The 22,665-nt window shown below is 36.6% G+C and overlaps 1 protein-coding gene across 1 annotated transcript in view; it reads left to right on the forward strand.

Moving 5' to 3' along the window:
- The first annotated feature begins 582 nt into the window (after positions 1–582).
- Positions 583–22,665, forward strand: part of LOC100376714 (synaptotagmin-6-like) — an 83,288-nt gene continuing 61,205 nt past the window's right edge. Inside the window, exon 1 of the mRNA XM_085506459.1 lies at positions 583–773. The gene's annotated coding sequence lies outside the window, so the exon portion shown is untranslated. The remainder of the gene's footprint in view (positions 774–22,665) is intronic.

The following is a 22,665-nucleotide window of genomic DNA, read 5'->3' on the forward strand; positions in this document are numbered from 1 at the left end:
GTGTTTAGACTACTGTGCTTCAATTCTTATATACGTTAAGAGCACAACATTATTATTTTTTTTTTTTAAAAAAAGATAATTTGTTCGCATATTATCAGTCAGAAAAGTTATTTGTGCTATGGCTGATAATTTCACAACACATTTGCCGATGACCAGCCGATCTCGAAGTTTAACCCAAGCAGATTAAATTGAATGAGTTTCTAGTGAAGAGATAGAAGAGTTTACTGTAAAATTACAGTCCCTCTACATAGCGGCAAAATGTTGTGAATATGTTTGGCCCCCAAGCGGCGAGGTCGGTTGAACAAGTCGTTTTTATGGTGTTTCGCTTCAGCCTCCAGATAGATGTACGGAAAAAGGATGTATTTGTTTCAATGGTACCCTCTGCTTACGTTATATGAGCAATATTGTCCAATTATTGAAACATAGGGTGATAAAGAATTGGAATAGAGAACGGCAACGAGTATAAGAACATGGCACACGAAAGAAATGCAGGACCGTCTATCCTATGTAGCGCCCCCTACGGGTAAATGATGCAATTATTAAAACCTGCCGTTAAAAAGGGCGCGGTGGACCAGGGCACTGAATAACAACACACTGCAGGTTGAAATCGACTACGTATGATACATTGGCAACGCGATAGCAACGGTGTACTCCACATCATCGTCCTCGCTTCTCCGTCACACTGGCTTAGGTACAGCGACGTTAATAATATCACTGCCTCGGTTGGATGATATGTTACCATGGAGACCATCATCTGAAGATCATCTTTCGCAGTGAGTACACGTGTCACTTAGGGTCAATGTTCGGTGTGTATGTACGTTTCAGCGGGTTGTAATGTCTGCCATATGTCTGTATGTTATATGTACATTGTCATTGTCGGTCGCAGTATTGAACGCTTCTAAAATAGATGACCCAATTTATTTTAAAATTCATATTAATATTATTTGCGGTTGATGTTGTACTACACATTATGAGGTATATTGGGTATCTGCTTGGTATATATTATATATATTTAAAAAGTGGTGAGTGATACACTGCTAGAATTAGAGGGTATTGTACGAAGTGGTTAGCATATTGGAGCATCACACAGTCGGAATTGACACGAACATACGCTAAGGGCAATAGGGATATATCGTGACAGGTTGCTTTAGCACGCGTCGCGATTTGGATTGCGAATATCTCGGCTGCAATACGCGCCCAGAATGCTCCTCCGCCCAGGTCAGAATTGCGGAAGTACAGCAAGTGATTGGAGCATTGCGCTGACAGCAATACAACGATAAATGACAATATATGGAGGCAATACGCAAGTGGCTTCAGTGACACATGGCCGACATTGCAACCATATATCGGAGACTGGGACAGCACATGTGCACGACAGAATAAAGGTGGTGGATGGTCGATAACGACTAGATGAACGTAGATGGTCCATTTCCCTAATAAATGCTAGCACTGGGTTTAAATACGATGTGGCAGATGCCGTTCCGTGCACTATTAGTTCAACGAAGCGTAAACGAATAGTGGTGTCAAAAGCTGAGCACCCGCGCGCTTTCAGAACTGACACTAATGGTCGAGATGTTCGCTTAGATCAACATCGTTTTAATCCTCAAGCCGGAGTTGCCATAATGGGACGAAAAGATATCACCAAAAAGTCAGTTAGCGTCACGTGCCGTGTAATGGGACATGGGTTATACAAATGATGTCACGTAGCCGCGTGAGCTGTCAGCTTGATGATTTTTAAAAGGCTAGAAAAACACGCTAATATTAAAGTCGATAATAATATTATGTGATATTTGTCTTTTGAACCAGAACAAAAATGCTCTTTACTGACAGAGACAATTAATAAAATACTGTAAAATGACAAATTTTCACTGGGTTTAAATTTCGCTGATTCAGCATTTCAGGAATATTCACAGTTTTATCATTTAATAATGTGTTCTATGCTCAATTTTACATATTCACTGGGTTTTAATTTAGTGCATTTTCCAGTCAGCGAAATAAGTAAAACTAAAACCCAGTGAATAATTTTACTGTTTTTTGAGACGTACAATGTTCTACTTGGAAATTATAATTTCCAGTTTCTTATTTTAGGGTCCCTGTGGAACAGCTTGCAGCTGATGGGGACTACCATGTTTAAATGAGAGTAAATACATTTAAGTTAAACAAAAATTAACAATACTGCAAAAATAGAAAACAAAATACTAGATATCAATGAACCTCTTGACTTTGGGCAATGTAAGTAGACCAGGAATCATGATACCCGTAGAGTGGTTCGACTACGCCATTAACAAAGTATATGTTGCTAATTAATAATATTTTTTTAATAAGTCGACATTTATAGGGCGTATCACCCGAACACTGAATACTGCGCAAACAGACAGCGATGGCACATGTGTGTGGCATGTACACAGATGGTGTCCCTTTGTAGACATTGGTAGCTGCTGCTGGTGTCTAAAATCATGAATAACTGTATCTTATGTCGCAATTGAATTGTCATGCAGGTTACTATGGGAAACCGATTTTACCGACGCACCATTAGATTTTGTGAGAATGGTATGTACGCTTTGGAATAAAACAAACTATAAAAAATGCGACAGGCGGTCATGCGTTGTTTTATTTTAATTCAATACTGAGGTCTTCATACAAAATGGATAATTGCCGTATTTTAAACCCCACTAGTAAAATGTTGTGCTACCACACCATAACAATCGCAATCGTCACGGTAAATTAATTGCCGCTCACACCGAGAATACCGAGTAACAACTTTATTCACTTTAGCCTGTATCTCGCTTACGCATTTAAAAACCAAATGTGCCGTCACTATGATTTCGACAGACAGGCACATCAAAGGTAATCCAACAAGGAGGTGCATCGGGATTCGATGACAATGTCCCACCCGATCGGTGTATACATCTATTTTGTCATAAGCGGAGAATAGACATGAAAGAAAGACAGATAGACAATGTTTGTGTATAAATGTGGTTGTTTGAGCGAACGTTGGATTTTTACAAAATGGCGGATCCGTATAAAAACTGTTGTCATGATGCATACTATGATTTTGACGAAGGAAACGATTTTATGCATTTATATAAACGCTGTCTCAACTATGTAAATAAATTCCGTTCTCATTTTTAACAGAAACGAACATTTTAATACTTGTTTATGGTCACGCAGCTGAAAGATTGTTCCGTGAAAATTAAAAACTGTACTATTTTCTGGGAATATAAATGAACATGTTTACAGTATAATATATTGTGGCGCGAATTAATTTTTGCTGAAAGTATTTTCACGGGATTTTATTTTCACAGATTTATTCCTTCGGCAAATATCAATTCTAAGTTGAAATATAGTTGCGCCCTCAAGCGAGTAAGCGCTGTTGTGGCGTAATGGGTTAATTGACGTCATTCACAAATTTCGCTGGTTCTCATCGTTCCTTGCGAACGGTAAGCAGGACGCCAGTAACAAATAATTACTCTTGTCCGGAATTGCAGCTCTAGATTCAGAGGACTGAGTGGCGTAATTTGAAAACAATAACGTCATATACAGTTTGCCTGCTTAGACTTCACATTTGAGAAAGTGATAACAAACGAAACGGTTTAATTAGAACACAGTTTGAGAACTTGACGAACCAATCAGAATGCCGCAACCGCAAATTCAATCAATATTAATGTGGACGCGACTGAACACCTAGATCTCATTGACGGCGAGAGAGCCACGAGACTTGGTTAACCCATCAAATATTGTTCTATTCAATCTCGTAATTGCGTTCACAGTATTGTCAGGGAAGGATGTAGACTGTGACGTAGTGTTGTGTGAACTCAGGATCTTTATTCGGATTGTGACATCGGAAAAACGAAGTATAGAGTGTATTGAGTAAAATGGTTATCTATGGGCGTTGGCCGCCAAGACCAGAGAGCAAACAAGTGAAATCAGGCATATTTGTGTGTGTGTCTGAGTCAGTCCCCAGTATGAAGTAACATGTCTTTTATAAGGTAAATAACGTGATCCAAATTGATACATCACATGGCTCATAACACATCTTATGATAGGACAGTGATTCAATACACCCGCATAGGTTTCCAGAAAATACATTGAATAAAAATACAATAGTGATTTTAGCTCCTCCACATCGTGGCGAAATGCTCTACAGGTTGATTTGTCGCAGGTGATAATGTTTTACGAATTGTATTATTACACGTGGTGCCATACACTGTCAGATGCCCATATACCACATACTTGCTAAAAGCGATACGGATATGTTTTAGAAACCACGCTTGTTGATAGCAATGTGAAGATACGCTTGATATTGTTTCAATACAGGCGTCTCCCGTGGAAATTCTGACAACAATGCCTATGATGGGTGTCCATACGAGCGATGTGACAGTATCATAAATACATAGGTCGGTGGAACATTGGGCGTTATGCCACTATTTGAGAGGCGAAAAGACGTCCCCTGACTATCTCGCTATCAATGAGATCTCGCTATCAGTGAGATCTCGCTATCAGTAAGTTCTCGACAGCTATTTGCAACTTACCTAAATCCATGATTGACAGCTACGTGCGAGACGATCTGAATACTGAATACTGGACAACAAAAACACCAATCAGAGAGAACATCGTATTCATTCAAACTTAATAGCGAAGAGTGACTGACTGTGCAGTAAAATAAACCAGATATTGTTGAGAGAGAATACAGAACTGTACAAATAGAAATATTAATTTAAATATTAATAATCACTGCAATAAAAATACAAATCTGCAATTCGAACGGATGTGACAATAACCACACCTCTTTATGTACAGGGGATTGATTTGAATAATTCCAATTGTACTATTAAGTAGTTTATGCAGAATATTGTTTTCAAACGAATGTTGAATACCCCGAAATCACTTTCAGTTGATCAAGTATTGCCAGGTGGTATAAATGACGTAATCTATGGTACATTTTACACTTATAGAATACATAATATTTCACTGGGGTGAATTAAATTATGGTTTTAAAGATATGCATATTTTTTGTCGATTAATTTTAACCAAACTGTCTGGCAATATGGTGCTGAGAACAACGTGGAGAATATTTAGGACACCCTTTTTTGTTAACACTGCTAAGTATTTTTGAGAGCGTCTCGTCGCCATTGGCGTAAAGGTTGTTAAAAATGATGATCAAAATATATTACATGGAATAAATATACTATACTACTATATACGTCTAAAAAGACGTGTTGATCGTACCCCGTTGAAAGAGAGAGCGAAAGAGAGATCCACGCGATATTGTATTATACCTTTCGTTTATCTTCACACTCGTTATTTCATGGTTAGATGGTTATATAGGTCAGGGGAAAATGAACGCAATGACAGAAAAAAAAGAAAACTCTATTTGGCCAGCAAAAAAAAAAAACAAGTCTCGTGGCTATCTCGCTCTCTCGGTATCTCGGCGGCCATTTTTCATAAAGCATTCTATTACTACTACCATTGTAGAAAAATATAACTGGTGACGTAACCATTAACTTTTGTTTCAACTGCTTCTAACATCCGCTAGCATGCGTTGGCGGGTGTCACTGACGACCGATGACCACATTAACTTCATGACGTATCTGTTTTTGAAAAAAAAAAAAAAACAGCCATCGAATATGTTTATGGTGGTGTTCTTTAGGGTAATTATGGCGTCAACTCAACAGAACAACAGACACCAGTCGATTAGCTGGTGCCGTGTGTGTTATTCTAGCAAAAATGAATACTCCTTTGTTATCAAAATATTGGCAGCTTGTGGGTCATCATATACTGACATTTAAGTAGTTTTACAATATATTTTACACCGTATTGTGCCCTCTAGAGACGAATCGCTTCAGTGACGTAAGAGGATGACACGAAGGCCCGTCGATGATGTCGTTTTATTCTGTAGTCGTCTATAAACAAAAAGATTATGTTTGAGAGATTTTACTACATTCTAGATAGCGAGCGACTGCACAGCCACAGTGTTCGATTTGAACGACATTTCCTTTCACCCATATTCTCGAGAGCGGAACTATGTAACAGAACCATGTATTTCTATCGGCTCTGTCTGAGCTGGTGTGGAATGCCACATCAAGAGCCGATGAAAAAGGCAAAAGCCGAGAAAACAACACAAACTCAACTTTGAAATACGCTTGAGCAACCAAATTTACCGTATACATGTTATGTTACACATGTAGAGATAATATAGTTACCATATTCAGGGTAGTCTCAACAACTATCCCAAAGAACAGATTTCTTCACCGAGAAGGTTGCCAGGTGGTGGAAATGCCCGGATGTCGGCCCGAGAATACGTCATTTTGACGTTCACAAGCACTCCCCAGCTAGAGGGCGCCATTCATAGCGATGGTCATAGCGCTCACGAAATAGCATGAACCAAATGATAATTTTCTGAATTGAACGGACTGATATAATAACGTGGTACCTTGATAGTGGTCACCCTTTCCACCTTGTCGCGCCCTCTCGCGGCAAAGCGCTTACATAACGCCTGAAAAGAGATCGTTCGTACAGCGTCACGGGTGTTTTAAAGGGCAGCCATCTTTCGCTTATTCTGGTTTAAGAGAGGTTAATCATACTTTGGAAAACCAACACCTAAATTAAAATAGCAATACACAGTTGCTACTGTGAATGACGTTGTTCTTATTTAACTATAACGACGGTATTACGTGACGTCAGTGTATCGAGTCGTCGCTAGCGGGCTGGAGGTTAATTTATGTATGCATATTACACTGTATATGCCGTTTGTGACGTTTTGTGACGTCAGCCATACATTGAACCTTAATGGCCACTCAGCGAAGATGGCGATTCGTATTCACAAGCGCTTGCACCGTGTTACGAGCATGCGGAAAGTCAGGTAAACTTCGAAGCTTTCAGCGCTTTTCGTCCTAAGTAAACCTAGTATGCAACAGTAGACTCCCTACGTGTCGACGGTGCCCGATTGACGCCTGTACAGCGCATCACACTGCCATACTGCCATTATAATAGGAGGATAGTCACACAGTTCTGTCACTGTGACGTAGTTCCATTGGCAGACATGGAAGTGGTTCAGTTGCAACGCTCACTATAATACTTGCAATCATGGGAGATGGTCGTGACTTTCAACTATCGCCCGATACACTAATTAATTTTAAAATGTTATTAGAAATCAATTTGAGAATGTAATTATTTCCAATTATTTCATTTCCCGCACTTTGTATTCAATAACCACTGCTAAATATTCATTTAACCCTGACTTTTGAGAATAGTAATCATAACTCCGGATCCGTCCTATTAAACAGTGATTTTGAAAATCATTAACTGTTTTTAGCACGTTTAAGTAAGTTTTGTTTAATTAACGCTATAAAGTGTAATTTATTTTAGGATAAATATAGAAGTATTTGTTAGATAAACGTTAAAGCCCAGTGCGCATGCTCTTCGAAAGACCGGAACGTAAGTAGAAATCGTACTACGCTGACAAGTCAACTTAGACATGCCTAACGAACTGACAATGTCTGCGTGAAAATAACGTGCAGTATGGCTTTCAGCCAACCTGTCACACTGGCATTTATCGCATTTACGTCAACCACTTGTGCTCGCACCGCATATTTTAACCCCCTATTTCAGCGCATCACGGTTGTGATCGGATAGACCATGGATACCTCCATGGATAGACAAAATCACCCGGGTAATCCTATGTTTTATTGCAATATTTCTTTTAAGAAATCATTTTGCAACGAAATTAACTGCAAGATGCGGGCAAGGACGGTAGTTGGTCTTATCACGTTCAGTGCGATTGAACGGTGATAATTACGCGACCCAGCTGCCTTGAATTTGCGAATGTGTAAATAATACTATGTTGTGTGAATGCTGCAAATATCGTACTCTATTTAAAAAAAAAACATGTAATAACATATATAATATTTTTTTTTAAATGTTTTTATATTTGACATCCACTTAATCACTTGAATAAACACACACACACACACCGGGACACACACACGCGTTGATGCTATGATCAACCGGTTTGGGTTCGTTCACACTGCTGTGTATAGTAACGGCCACCAGTCGTTAAACAGTAATTGGTCACCTGTTGGACCCATTATACGTGACGTCACGCGACACAGCTTGTAAATAAGCGACCACGAAACGGAGATGCATTCGTAGAATTAATCAGCAAATATTATGCAGCGAAACGTTCGCATATTGACAATGTTAATTTCCAGGTCGGTAAAGTAATGCATACGACTATGTTAAATTTACAGGTTAGTAATAAAAGGCCAAGGAACACAGGCCGACAACGTGAGTTACAGCGGAGGCAAAGTATTAAAAATATCGATGATGACAGATCGACGAAATCTGCACTAAATTATACCGACAGGCACTGCAATTTACCAGGTGCATTGTCGCTTCAAATTAATTATTTTTGAGAGTTTTTTGGTACAGTATATGTATCAATCGAGTACAAATTATTATTTGCGAACAGCAGGAAATCAAGTCAATTAGCATACCTGCATGGGGTATCAATGGAAAACACATCTGCGACAGACTTATCAAAACGCCCCGAGCGCTCGTTAGTTTGTTTCCACTACACATCACAGACAGTCGGGTATGATAATTATATGTAAAATACATCAATAAGACTGAATAAATACGGTTACGTCCATGTTATAATACGTATGATTACTGTAACCAATAAAGTAATGAAAGTTGCATTGTCTTAAACGTATTTCGTGGTGGTATTAAGTGTCGTGATGAAGTGGCCAATTATTTTCCCCAGCGTAACACGCATGCACGCCGATAATCATATTGCACGAGCGCACGCGTTAAAAACCACGTGCACAAACACATCTGCACGCTGACAAGCGCGTGTGCATATCAGGATACTAAAAAAGTTGTTATACGGACTACAACATTCATTCCAAATATTACTATTATTTGGCACTGTATGTTGATCATTACATTGGTTTTTAATTTATTCTGAATTAAAAACGTTCGATGAATTCCTTCCTGTGTTCCTTTATTACGTACAATAACATAAATACACATGCGTATTAGTGGAGCTTTTCATCGAGTTCTCTTTTGTGTAAAGGCAACATTTTTAACTTGTGGTATTAAATAACAATATTATCTTAATAAACTCATCCATATTGCATCTGTAATCAATCCGCAATGATTATAACAAATTCGTAAAGTTGTAACTGATTTATTTTCTATTTTAACATCATTTAAGAATCATGTGTTTAAATTGAAGACAAAGTTATTTGTCACTTCGTGCAACAGTATTGTTCGAGTCAATATCCAAGAGGAAACGCCTTGATTGATTGTCCTTATCGGAAAAAAAACAAAAACTTTTGTGTTGTGTCATTGCTAAACAAAACCGGTCGTGTAACATGCCGCTGACTATGGATTACGATTCCTGGTTACGAATAATAATTGCTTACGTATTTGTTTTTGGTGGCTCATTATTGTATTCTAACAGTCTTGGGTTGCAAAATCACACTTCGTGTTGTATTATTGCCGGTAACAATAGGACACGATTCCCGTTAATGACATATGTTATGATGATAATGATTGAGGAGGATAATTACAAATTAACAAATTTAGATTCGATTCGAGTAATTAAATAAACAACGGATAAGCGTATGACACATCATCCGGGTAAATAACCACCTAATTGGTTGAAATCAGACTGCATATATATATAACATGAATAACTAAATTAACAAATAATTACATAATATCTGATTGTTCATATGCACAGTAGATCCATAGATTTGTGAAATCGATAAAACTGGTATGTGTTTGTCACGATGAACACTTTGGTAGCTGGCCATTTCCTGAAAGTTACTCGAACCCCTACTGCTAAGCAGATGTTTTCCATGATGAAACAAAATATATAATCTATATAATTTATTCATCCGTTCTCGCATCTGTTACCTCGTTTAATATCACTACAGTGTAACAGCAAATTAAAATGCCTCGTTTACTGACAGACATGAGAAACATCGCCCTCTGGTGTCGACTTATCAAAGTATCATCACAAATCGTAAAAGCTAATGTTTATACTCTAAAAGGGGCGGGGGCTTTTTTGTTAACCAAAAGTAAGCTTCTATCGAAACAAAACGACCCTACAGCAAAACTGGCTTATGTACTGCACTGCAATTATTATAATTTAATCTATGTAATTTTGAGCAAAAATAGCGTATGGAACTGAACAAACATACGGGTTGAGTGTTATGATGGTATAGTAATGATATGAATACATAAAAATTAAATGAATTTTTTAGTGTGATCAACGTTTTACTCTGCAGCTATTTGTGTGCCACTATTATATGTTTATGTTACATTGAGTCATATGTACAGTAGATCCATATATTTTATCGGCTATACACGCGTTACACTGTGACTTGCAGCGTAATTCTGAATGTTCCCTGGAGGGCAATGACGGAAAGAAAGCGACACCTGCGAGTCTGGTTGCCATGACACCGTTTCTCGGGTTACTGTCGCCGATTAGTAAAGTATTGCTCGTTTCAATGAACTTGACCCCCTTGTTCTAGTATATGATATCTACAAGGTGACTCAGACGCATTCTATTCCGAGCGAACTTCCTTCTTATCTTTTACGACGTCATCCCTTGGGGGACAGCGTATCATTAAGGCGGGGACAATAAATAAACCAGTGTAACAACATGTACGTATTTAAAAGCAGACCGGAGAATATTACAGTCTCCACGCCGCATCGTGGTGAAATAGACTAGTTGGCGGTTGCAGTGCCATGCGATATTTTTGTTGAAGTACGTCATCATGTCCACCATTTTGTACATCAATGTTCGTAGCTAGTTTTGTCATAAGTGTCAATATAATACTTCAAATATATTTTTTTTTTCAAATATATATATACATCTATAATGTCACTACTTGGCCGGTAATAATTTGAATTGCACTGCAACAAATTCTGATGCGTTGGCAATTGTTTGGGCCGTTGACACGAGCTACGAACGAGCCTACAATTTGATGAAGTAGTCAAACAGAATACCGCTCTCACTAGAAACATTCGTAAGGACAGCATGCATTCTTCTGTCACCGGGGGCACGGGGATTTGTCAACTATCAGCGAAACCCCTAGGGCGAGCACAAAGAGCGAGAACGCGGACTCACCCCCGAGCATGTCAAACCAATGTAACAATAAGTTACAACAACGTCAAAACTTATACGGATTTTAAGCTACAAATAATTTAAATTTGAAAAATCCTCATAAAAGCTGAAGTATGTATATTTTCAAACCTCATCCATGAACACTCTATAAATAGATAGCAAATATTATTGGACTGGAACGCGTTTGAGTAATTCTCCCTGCTCCAGAACTGAGCAATCACACTGTTGGCGCTGATTAGTTGTAATATAGGGCATTTGACTCAGGCTAAAAACGGCTTATAACGCAATAAATTCGGTATATACCCCTCTCCCTTCCCCATATACATCGAGTCTATACATGTATATCAATTGCAGGTCTCGGCCAAATACAATCAATACGTTTCAGTTTAAGCGCGCACGAGTCGCCACTCATTTTCAGTGTTTAAGCGCAGGGAATCTTTGATAGACACACAGTCAAATAGAAGCACGGCTAAATACGATAGATATACAATATCTATAGTCAATAGTCAATTGGTGTAGTATTTTCTAAATATTGCTGGCAAAGAATTGGCGACTGCATAATGCTTTAAAACATTGTATGGGCGGAAATTACTGTCGTCTGCACGAATCCTTATCGGCTATTACAGTCTGCCGCCGATATAATATAACTAGACAAACTAGGATTTTAATTATTTACAAATGACGTCATCGTACGGCACATTAGGTTTATTGAAGTTTATTTAAGGACCGGGATTTGAATACCCCCAATAAGATAATGATCAATTCAAGATAGAAGCCTGAAGTCTATGGATTCTATCACGATTTAGACGTACTACACGGAGAATTTCACATCTGAATGGCTTCAGAAGGTCCTTTACCGGAACACTAAAAAGGATCAATCGAAAAAGTGACATCGATGGCTTTACACACGCACAGGCGACACCTGTTCGTGTGTTTATAGAACGGGATTGACTGGCACACGAGTGACAATTTGGAGGTCAATACACTTCGTACATATGAAACTTATTATTTGGATGGCGATGCTCACTGCACATTCTTATAATGTCACGTCGTATTTGGTAGTCGTAATGACGTTGTTTGAATTATTTAAAATACAGGCACTCGTTCTAAGGAATCACCGCGCGTGGTCCTATGATGTCATGCATGGAGCTAATCTCCCACGTAACTGCGTCCTACTGCCGCATTGAAACATACATATAATGATTGTTCGCTACAAACAAAACAGCATTTATTGTCCATTAGCACATACATGCACCTTCTTGCAGGTGCATGAACGATTGAACTTTAAGAATTACCGCTGTGTCGCTGAAGTGTGCAGCTTTATGCTGCAAAACATATATTGATTAATGAGATTGTATACAATTCACCTGACTAAACACCTTGTCACGCAAAATGCATTAAAACTCGAGCCGTCGGTGTTTTCCTACGCGCGGTCACAAAGGTTACCGTGTGCGATCGTGTTGGAGCAATAGGCTGCAATTGCTCTAAAATACGTCATGACTGGCGAAAAAAAGTCTACATCTTTGTTCAGTATGTAATTCTTTTTTGCGTACAGAGGCCAAACAAAATTATTGGGGATCTGCGAAACCGTTGTTCTAAGGGAGTTTTGAAGACTGTGTGTTCTGCAGGGATCACGATATCAGTGTCTCGCAAAGTACGTGAATACCCACAATTCTATATAGTTTGTAGTTACAAAAAGTGATTGGTAGAAGTTTGGTAAATGTTGCCATTTTTTTCTTTGTTTTTCCAAATTGCTGAATAGTTAGCTGCCAGATGGTACTTTATTTAGAGATTATATTTCCAAATATTCACACCATTTTAAGCACAACTACAACTTGTCGGACTTTGTTTCCGTTCTGCTCACACATTGTAAAACGTCATTTTGAAATAAAAACAGACTCCCCGTGAAGAATGTAGAAGGGTCCAAAATAGTTAGCCAATGAAAAACAGTGAATTCAATGTCCAAAGGTGTTAATCATAGAGAATACTGCGTAATTTACAATGCTGTGTGTCGGTTGTAAACTTTTGTTTCCACTTAATCTGCAACTAGAATTAATGAACGCACCATCAACCGAATATCATAATGGCCTTTTTATTTTAATACAACTGACGTCTATTAAGTAAATCACGATATTACCGATTACCGATATTCTATCAAACACCAGGGAATCAGTGATAAATTCTACTTGATACAGTTGTAGTTGTGTCAAATATGTGTGTTGTGTGTTGTTTTCATAAAAAATAACACGGCAATCAACACAAGCAACTACAAATAAGTAGAAGTAAAAAAAAATAATCGTCTTTCTCCTAATAGTATTTGGTCGCGACTCTTTTCTCTGAAATGGCGACAGATTAACCTTAGAAAATACTCTCCGTATTAGTATCAATTACACTGTGTTTTTGACAAGTCTCTAGTTGTAGAACATGACCTAGCTGAACAAATTGGGTTAACAAATTGGGAGATTATCTCCAAATGAGGAGACTTTTGTACATTTTGCCACAGAAGTCATATTCATGTTTGGGACTACATGACAGGGCTGTGTGGGCATCTCTCTGTCAAATGGCAATATGTAATGCGCTATCCTGGTGTCAACCAGGCCCGGTCGAACACAAGCACCTGCGGACCTTAACCAAGGTTCCCCCAAAGTCGCATTCGTTAGTGAATGGATCTCGGCCAGTGGAATTGGCCTGCCCATTGAGTCTGTGGCACTATGCTACCAGTGACTTTTCTACTTTATGTATACAAAATATTACATAACAAAAGTGATTTTTTTCTGAGCATTTGTTGCCAAGCCCTTGATAGATGTACAATTTTTTTTTTTGGGGGGGGGGGTCTCTTCTGTATGCCCTCAAGCCTTAATTTTATTTATTTATTTATTTATTTATTTATTTATTTATTTATTTATTTATTTATTTATTTATTTATTTATTTATTTGTTTGTTTGTTTGTTTGTTTGTTTGTTTGTTTGTTTGTTTGTTTGTTTGTTTGTTTGTTTGTTTGTTTGTTTGTTTGTTTGTTTGTTTGTTTGTTTATTTATTTATTTATTTATTTATTTATTTATTTATTTATTTATTTATTTATTTATTTATTTATTTATTTATTTATTAATTTGTTTATTTATTTGTTTATTTATTTTGGTCAATTGATAAATCAATCAAACAATCGGTACTAAGTTATTATTTTATCTAGTGATGTTGAGTTTGAATCAATTGCGCGATGTGTTAAAAATATATCATCAGGCTGCAAGTAGTATACCACTGTGACTGCATTGTCACGCGTGGGGTTCCCGTCTCTAAGTTTCATTAATTAATAACCACATCTGGGGTACCTACAAAAAGATCATACATACAGCTTCACTAACAAGAAATTTTCAAACCGGGCACGCACAGTCATATACGTCGTCAACCGATCGATGTACCACGTGACAGACTCCTGAAAACCCTGCATTCTATCAGTGAACTCATTTTTCCCATTCATACAAAGCTCACTCATCTCTGATCTGTATGGCCCTCAATCAAACGCCATGTCGTCATCGTTGGTTGCCAGGCAACAAATCTAATCTGGTGGTCTCCTATCTTTTAGGACAGATTCAAATTAGTTGGAGAATACAGAGTGCATTTTCTTATACTGAATTGTGTCTGGCTAAAGAGAACTAGTCTATGGGAAATTACTAATCTTGTAACGTCTGTAGATGAACTCAAATCCCTTTCACGGGACACAGTGTGCGAGCAAACATGATAATATGGCTCAAAGTTCTAACTACGCCTGCCGAGAGTGTATATTACTCTCCAATCTAATCCGCCATTCAGACCAAGAATAAATCATTTCCCGACCAATTGGAAATTCAAAGTATTGAAGGGTTTCACGATTGCTATTTCGTAATTGCAGTAAGAAGTGGGACTCTGCTTCCATCACCCTCAGATAGGGAATTGTACTTTGATGCGTCACAATGTCGCGACGTATACGACTAGTGTAGATTGTTGGTTTACATGAAATTTGAATGCGCGCCCGTGTAGCGGTTGTGGCGCCGCGTGACGATTGTGGCGCTGCGTGACGTTTGTCGCACTGCGTGACAACTGTGGCGTAGAGTGACGACTGTCGCGACTATGGTGCTGTGTAGCGAATGTGGGACTGTGTGACGACTGTGAAGAATCATGTGTGCCGGCTTAAGCCCATAAAACAAGACGTAACAATAATAATAATAATAATAATAATAATAATAATAATAATAATAATAATAATAATAATAATAATAATAATAATAATAATAATAATAATAATCGAGTCAGATCCCTTATGCAGGTTTTTATGAAATTAAATGTTATAGTGACCATAGACAATGAAATAGTAAAACAAATAAAAGAAGAAAAAAAGACATATGAAATTTTAATAATACTAATAATATGTAAACTAATTGATAATCACTTAAAATATTATGATAATAGCTTTTCTTAAATTTTAATTTTGAAAATTTATTGATTTTCCTATTCTCAATGCAACGGGTAGACTTAATTTTAAAAGAATACCAATCTTATTTATGATCAGCATATTCATTTTTTTTTTAATATGATTATTCCATGTTAAATGTTTGTCAATTTTAACCGCAAAATAAAGGTAGCTAATTCAGTCTCGTTCACAACGTTGCTTTGTATCGATTATAATGCGATATAGCCCACTAATGTATGACTTACCACAAAATACAACGTCACATATGACGTCACATATGACTTAAAAGATTAACTTGTAAACCAGTACACACTAATCTATGCACATATATGAAATATGAAAGTATGAAAATACATACGATAGTGCACAGTAATATACGTCACATTGCACGTGACATATAGTGCACAGTAACAAAGGGCGTGTTACATAGCAACATATCTGACATCGAAAACAAGAGATATAACCCGTATGGGAATCGTCGTATGGACGTGTTACATGTAATATAGTACTCAGTAACACTTAATATACTATACAGTAACACGTAATGTAGTACACAGTAACACATAATATAGTACACAGTAAAACGTAATATAGTACACAGTAACACCAAATATAGTACTCAGTAACACTTAATATACTATACAGTAACACGTAATGTAGTACACAGTAACACATAGTATAGTACACAGTAAAACGTAATATAGTACACAGTAACACCAAATATAGTACTCAGTAACACTTAATATACTATACAGTAATACGTAATGTAGTACACAGTAACACATAGTATAGTACACAGTAAAACGTAATATAGTACACAGTAACACATAATATAGTACTCAGTAACACTTAATATACTATACAGTAACACGTAATGTAGTACACAGTAACACATAGTATAGTACACAGTAAAACGTAATATAATACACAGTAACACTTAATATTGTATACAGTAACACTTAATATACTATACAGTATCACGTAATGTAATGCACAGTAACACATAGTATAGTACACAGTAAAACGTAATATAGTACACAGTAACACGTAATATAGTAAACAGTAACACTTAATATAGTACACAGTAACACTTAATAGTACACAGTAAAACGTAATATAATACACAGTAACACCTAATATAGTACTCAGTAACACTTAATATACTATACAGTAACACGTAATGTAATACACAGTAATACATAGTATAGTACACAGTAAAACGTAATATAGTACACAGTAACACGTAATATAGTACACAGTAACACTTAATATAGTACACAGTAACACTTAATAGTACACAGTAAAACGTAATATAGTACACAGTAACACCAAATATAGTACTCAGTAACACTTAATATACTATACAGTAACACGTAATGTAGTACACAATAACACATAGTATAGTACACAGTAAAACGTAATATAGTACACAGTAACACATAATATAGTACTCAGTAACACTTAATATACTATACAGTAACACGTAATGTAGTACACAGTAACACATAGTATAGTACACAGAAAAACGTAATATAATACACAGTAACACCTAATATAGTACTCAGTAACACTTAATATACTATACAGTAACACGTAATGTAATACACAGTAACACATAGTATAGTACACAGTAAAACGTAACATAGTACACAGTAACACGTAATATAGTACACAGTAACACTTAATATAGTACACAGTAACACTTAATAGTACACAGTAACACGTAATATAGTACACAGTAACACTTAATATAATACACAGTAACACGTAATATAGTACACAGTAATACGTAATATAGTACACAGTAACACTTAATATAGTACACAGTAAAACTTAATATAGTAAACAGTAACACGTAATATAGTACACAGTAACACTTGATACAGTACACAGTAACACTTAATATTGTACACAGTAACACTCAATATAGTACACAGTAACACCTAATATAGTACACAGTAACACTTAATATAATACACAGTAACACGTAATATAGTACACAGTAACAAGTAATATAGTACACAGTAACACTTAATATAGTACACAGTAAAACGTAATATAGTACACAGTAACACCTAATATAGTACACAGTAACACTTAATATAATACACAGTAAGACGTAATATAGTGCACAGTAAGACGTAATATAGTACACACTGACACTTAATATAGTACACAGTAACACCTAATATAGTACACAGTAACACGTAATATAGTAAGCAGTAACGCGTAATATAGTACACACTAACACTTGATATAGTACACAGTAACATGTAGTATAGTACACAGTAGCATGGTACACGCTAACACTAACATAGTACACAGCAACACGTGGCACGTTACATTGTTACACGTGAAATTGTATACAGTAACACGTGGCATGGTTACACGTAGCCTAGTACACAGTAACATGTGGCAGTGAACAGTAACATGTGATACAGTAACATTCTATACTGGACAACGAAATGACACAGTACACACCACTTTATGACATAGTACACAGTAACGCAAAAGTGGTGCTCAGCAACATGTGACAGTACAGATGGTGCACTAATATGTGACGTAGTACACATCACACAGAATACGTCGAAGCAAAATGACATTACAGACTACAGTAACACGGAATATACGTGAATGGCGTAGTGCGAGGTACACAAGTTCAACATGGCTGTGGGCAAGTGATTGGAAAACGCAGCGGTCGTACAATATGACAAATCGTTCAATTAGTCGAAACCTTCAAACTATAAAGTTTGACATTTAGAACCATATTTCACAAAAAACTAACTGACTAATGTACAGGGTTATATTTTAATTGAAGTATGCCGCTTTTATAAGCCCATTTCCAACTAGATATGAAAATAATTTTTACCACGTGATTAAAATTGCATAGGCAATTTGCTGTTGCTCAGTTACGAGTTATATACATTATCAGTCGACTATTCTCCAAAATCTCGTTTCGCTTTATATCTCGTTCGCTAATAATGCATTGCACTATTGAGATATATAATGATTTCTCGTTGATACCATTCAGTTTTTTTTAAATAAAAATAAACACAATACCCGCGTTACAGACAGTAGAACGTGTATTGAAATGTTTCTCCATCTTTTCACGTCTGCTCGGGTGGGTGTTCGCAGCACTATAAAGTAACCGATATACTAGCCACGTACAGCAAATGCTGGTTAATTAGCATAAATGTGCCTCATGCACGGCGGGCATGTTTACCACAATTTGTCGAATGAGGATAAAATGTAAACTTACTACCAATTTTCATTTGAATCCCTTTAATGCACTTTCATGCTTTTCTTTGAGAATCAACGTGGCTCGTCATCAATCTCTTACGTACTCGTTATGCATCAACAATCGAGTAAAGCGCGATAGTCGTATATTTCTATGACAGTCGAAAAGCTGGGACTCACTTTGCAATTAAATAGGATTTCGTATTTATACTCTCATATGCGTGATATAAATGAAAGAAGTCTGTAGGTGCATTGAATACAGTCTTGGTGGAACATAAGATTGGTATGGAATCAAACATGTGTGATTTAATATAGTCAATCATGACAGTTACACTGACAATTCAACTGGTAACAAATGACATATTATGCACGACTATGGCATAATATGCAGCAATTCCACATATGACATATTGTGCAGTAACGTAAGACATAATATGCACTCATATATGACGTAGTACATAGTAAGCCGTGACGTATTACGCAGAAACATATGACATGACTAAAATAACGTATACACACTAAAATGTGACATCATAAAAAGTACCGTATGACAAATTACTTGGTAGCAACGTAACAGAGCCACTACACAGTAGAATAATATGAGGTTATTACGAGGATACCTCAAAGTATGCACGAAGACAGTACAGCGGGAGTATCGACCGACACGCAGCTGAGGTCGATGCGACGACGTACTGTCTGAGTGCATACTTTGAGTTAGCCTCGTAATAACCTTATTAATATACATATTTTCCTTCCAAGGATACGTCTTGGGAATGCCGGAATCCAAAACGTTTAGAACAGAAGCAGCGAGCTTCTTTGTGTGGAGTCCGGTCAAACTATGGTGGCAGCCATGTTTGTTTTTATTATTAGAGGACGCTCACGCGCGTAATCTCGTAATTTCCTAATATGGTAGGATGAAATTACCCCGTGAATACAGCAAAATTACGGCACGCTGTAAATTGTGGCTTTACGGTGACAGATGTATAATTATAAACTATATGTACTATTCAATTTATTGTAACAAGTGCATCAATAACCTTCATTACAATTCCTAAATGAGTTCAATCGCTAGAGATTACGATGTCAATTATTCGAGATCCCATTCAAACAACGAGCTGCGCTTTCAAGAGTAAATTAACGCCTGATAAAAAAAAATTCCCTTGTCCGAGCTTTTTTCAACATTGAACACATCACTGTCTGCATGTATCTACGTTGAGGAAATAGACGATTTGCGGCTTTCGACCGTACGTGGTATATTGTACGATTACGTCAGTGACGCGTCAGGCTCGTTTGGAGTTCGTACATGACGCACTTTGTCAACAGTTTATGTTTATCAACATTTGTACAAAGCGACGGTACATTTCCAAACACTTGTTAAACCAAATATTTTTTTGGAGGATTATGTTAGCTGTTTCATAACAACCAACTATAAACAAGGACGACAAAATGCAGGATTATTACGATGTATTCAGATAAAAAAAAATACTGCGTGACACGTGAATTTGTATTATTGAACTAAACCATATTTTGACGATTTTTAATAACAAAATAACTTTCACCGTTCTAGATAAAAAATGTACATATGAAGTGCATTCTAAAAATCACCAAAAAGTAAAAGGTCACTAACATTTTGTTATTATTTTATTTTACAATTTTACAATTTATCACAAAAATATGGCAGCATTCGGAAAATATTTCTGGGATTTCGAAAAATCGTAAAATATCGGACAAGATAAACATGTAAATACACTTTCCGATTGAAACTATTTTATACATCTGCATAGCATTATTCTAAAAAAAAACTACATACTGACAAATATGTTGCTATTTTGCGTGTCGCCAGAGGTACTAAGTAATTTAAGTTGGAATATGAAATTAAAATTCCAAACGTGAACGAGGTTGTTTAATTCAATACCCCCTAGGCCGTCTTAAAGATGAATGACTGGTGGGGTATAGACGGCTGTGTAATGGGATTTGAAGTAGCGTGTTGAAAAAAAAGAGTAATACCAAAGTGTCGTCTGCGTACTCAGCTGTTCATCAGAAACTGACCTTTGACACTTATTTAGCTCTATCAAATGTATTGTGTATTCGCTCGCCAATGTTTGCACGTGACCCCTGTGCCCTTGATGCGATTACAAATAATATTACCGTTATTTTGTGTCATTTAGGGATGTATAAATAGTTATGACGGTGTCACAGTCGTGATTTGACACGAGGACATTTTGGAGAAAAATATTTGGCGCAAAATATAGAACAAAAACAAAAAGCCACATCAAATGAAATTATAACCTGTATCCTTCTGATACTAAAATGATTAGCATTTCGGCACAACATGTTCGAAAGCAGAAATATTATTCTTCCCAAATGTCTGCTATGTTTTAGAGTACGCACCGTTGTCAAATTTAAAAGATTTAAAAGGAATATCATAATTTTTATTTAATTATTCGCATGTGTTATACTTGTAGAAAAGGCAATACTTTACTTTTTTTTAAGGCAATATTAAATAGTAACGAGATACGCTAATGAGAGATCTATCTTTCATTAACCGGAAGGAAAACGGTTGACCATGAATAATGGATTTATAGTAAACCATGTTAACGGAGTATGAACTTAACTCTTGTCGTTGACACGTTCTTCCACACCATCTAACTCGTTACAGCTACCAATTACGAGAAATTGAAATTCGTTACTGATTCTTAGTTATATATTTAAGTCATGAATTTCTTGGCGTGATGCCAACTTTCAATTCCTATTCTGGCGTGCTTGTTGTCGCACCTAAGACGTATAGTATACCACTTTTAAGATACTTGTTGGTTAACACGGTTAGTGATATATTATTGTCTTATTGTACCTTATTACATTTTTATGATATGATATGACGTATATGCGAAGTGTTTTCAAAAATTGATGATGCGGAACTTATAAATTTCAAACGCTGAGTCTGGATCGAAAATTCTCCTAAAACTACAAAATACTGATAATTTTTTTAATTATCTTCCAGTATTATTACAATATACTTCAAGACGCTTCATATCAAATCACAAAGTTCACGAAAGCATTGATCACCATGGCTACAGCCCGTGTTTTACATGTGATATTGACATGGCCTTGCAATCTGCATTGTTGTAACATTTCATGACAGGCGGCGTGGAAACGTGACTGTCACACTGAAAAATGTGGAAATCTATAGCGAACAATTTACGGTATTGATTAGCATTGGTTATTTGAATAGAAAATGCAAGGAACTCGCCTGTGGTGTTTGAACAACTCCCGGGGGTGTATGCGTAAACCTGAAAGTAGACATTGACAGCAGCAATGTATTTTGTTTGGCAAACCTAAACAATCTAGAAACATGAGATGATATAATAATGTTAAGGAGGCGCAACATTACACTTTTTAATGTTATCGGATTAGACAGGCCAGTCTGGGAAACTATTGGTACAGTTCGTTTTTCACGGATATTATCGATATTATCATCTAATAATGTCTAAGTTAGACATATATCTGTTGAGTAACTATTGGGGCAGTTGGTTTTTCGCCGATATTATCGATATTATAAAAATGTCTATGTTAGACATCTCTGCCAACATTTTATTTGATTTTATCAGACTATAATTATCCGATAATATCGGAAAAATACCATCTTCCCCAACAGTTTCCCAGACATGGGTGTCATCAACTTAGACATCGGTGAAAAACGAACATCCTCAATAGTCGCCAAGACAATGGTATCATCGTCTAATAATGTCTAAAAAAAGTCTAAGTTAGACATCTCTCTTTGGGTAACTATTGGGGCAGTTCGTTTTTCTTTGACATTATCGATAATATAGATATTATCGTC

Source organism: Saccoglossus kowalevskii, chromosome 12 (genome assembly GCF_978046115.1).
Source record: "Saccoglossus kowalevskii chromosome 12, keSacKowa6.1, whole genome shotgun sequence".
Lineage (NCBI taxonomy): Eukaryota > Metazoa > Hemichordata > Enteropneusta > Harrimaniidae > Saccoglossus > Saccoglossus kowalevskii.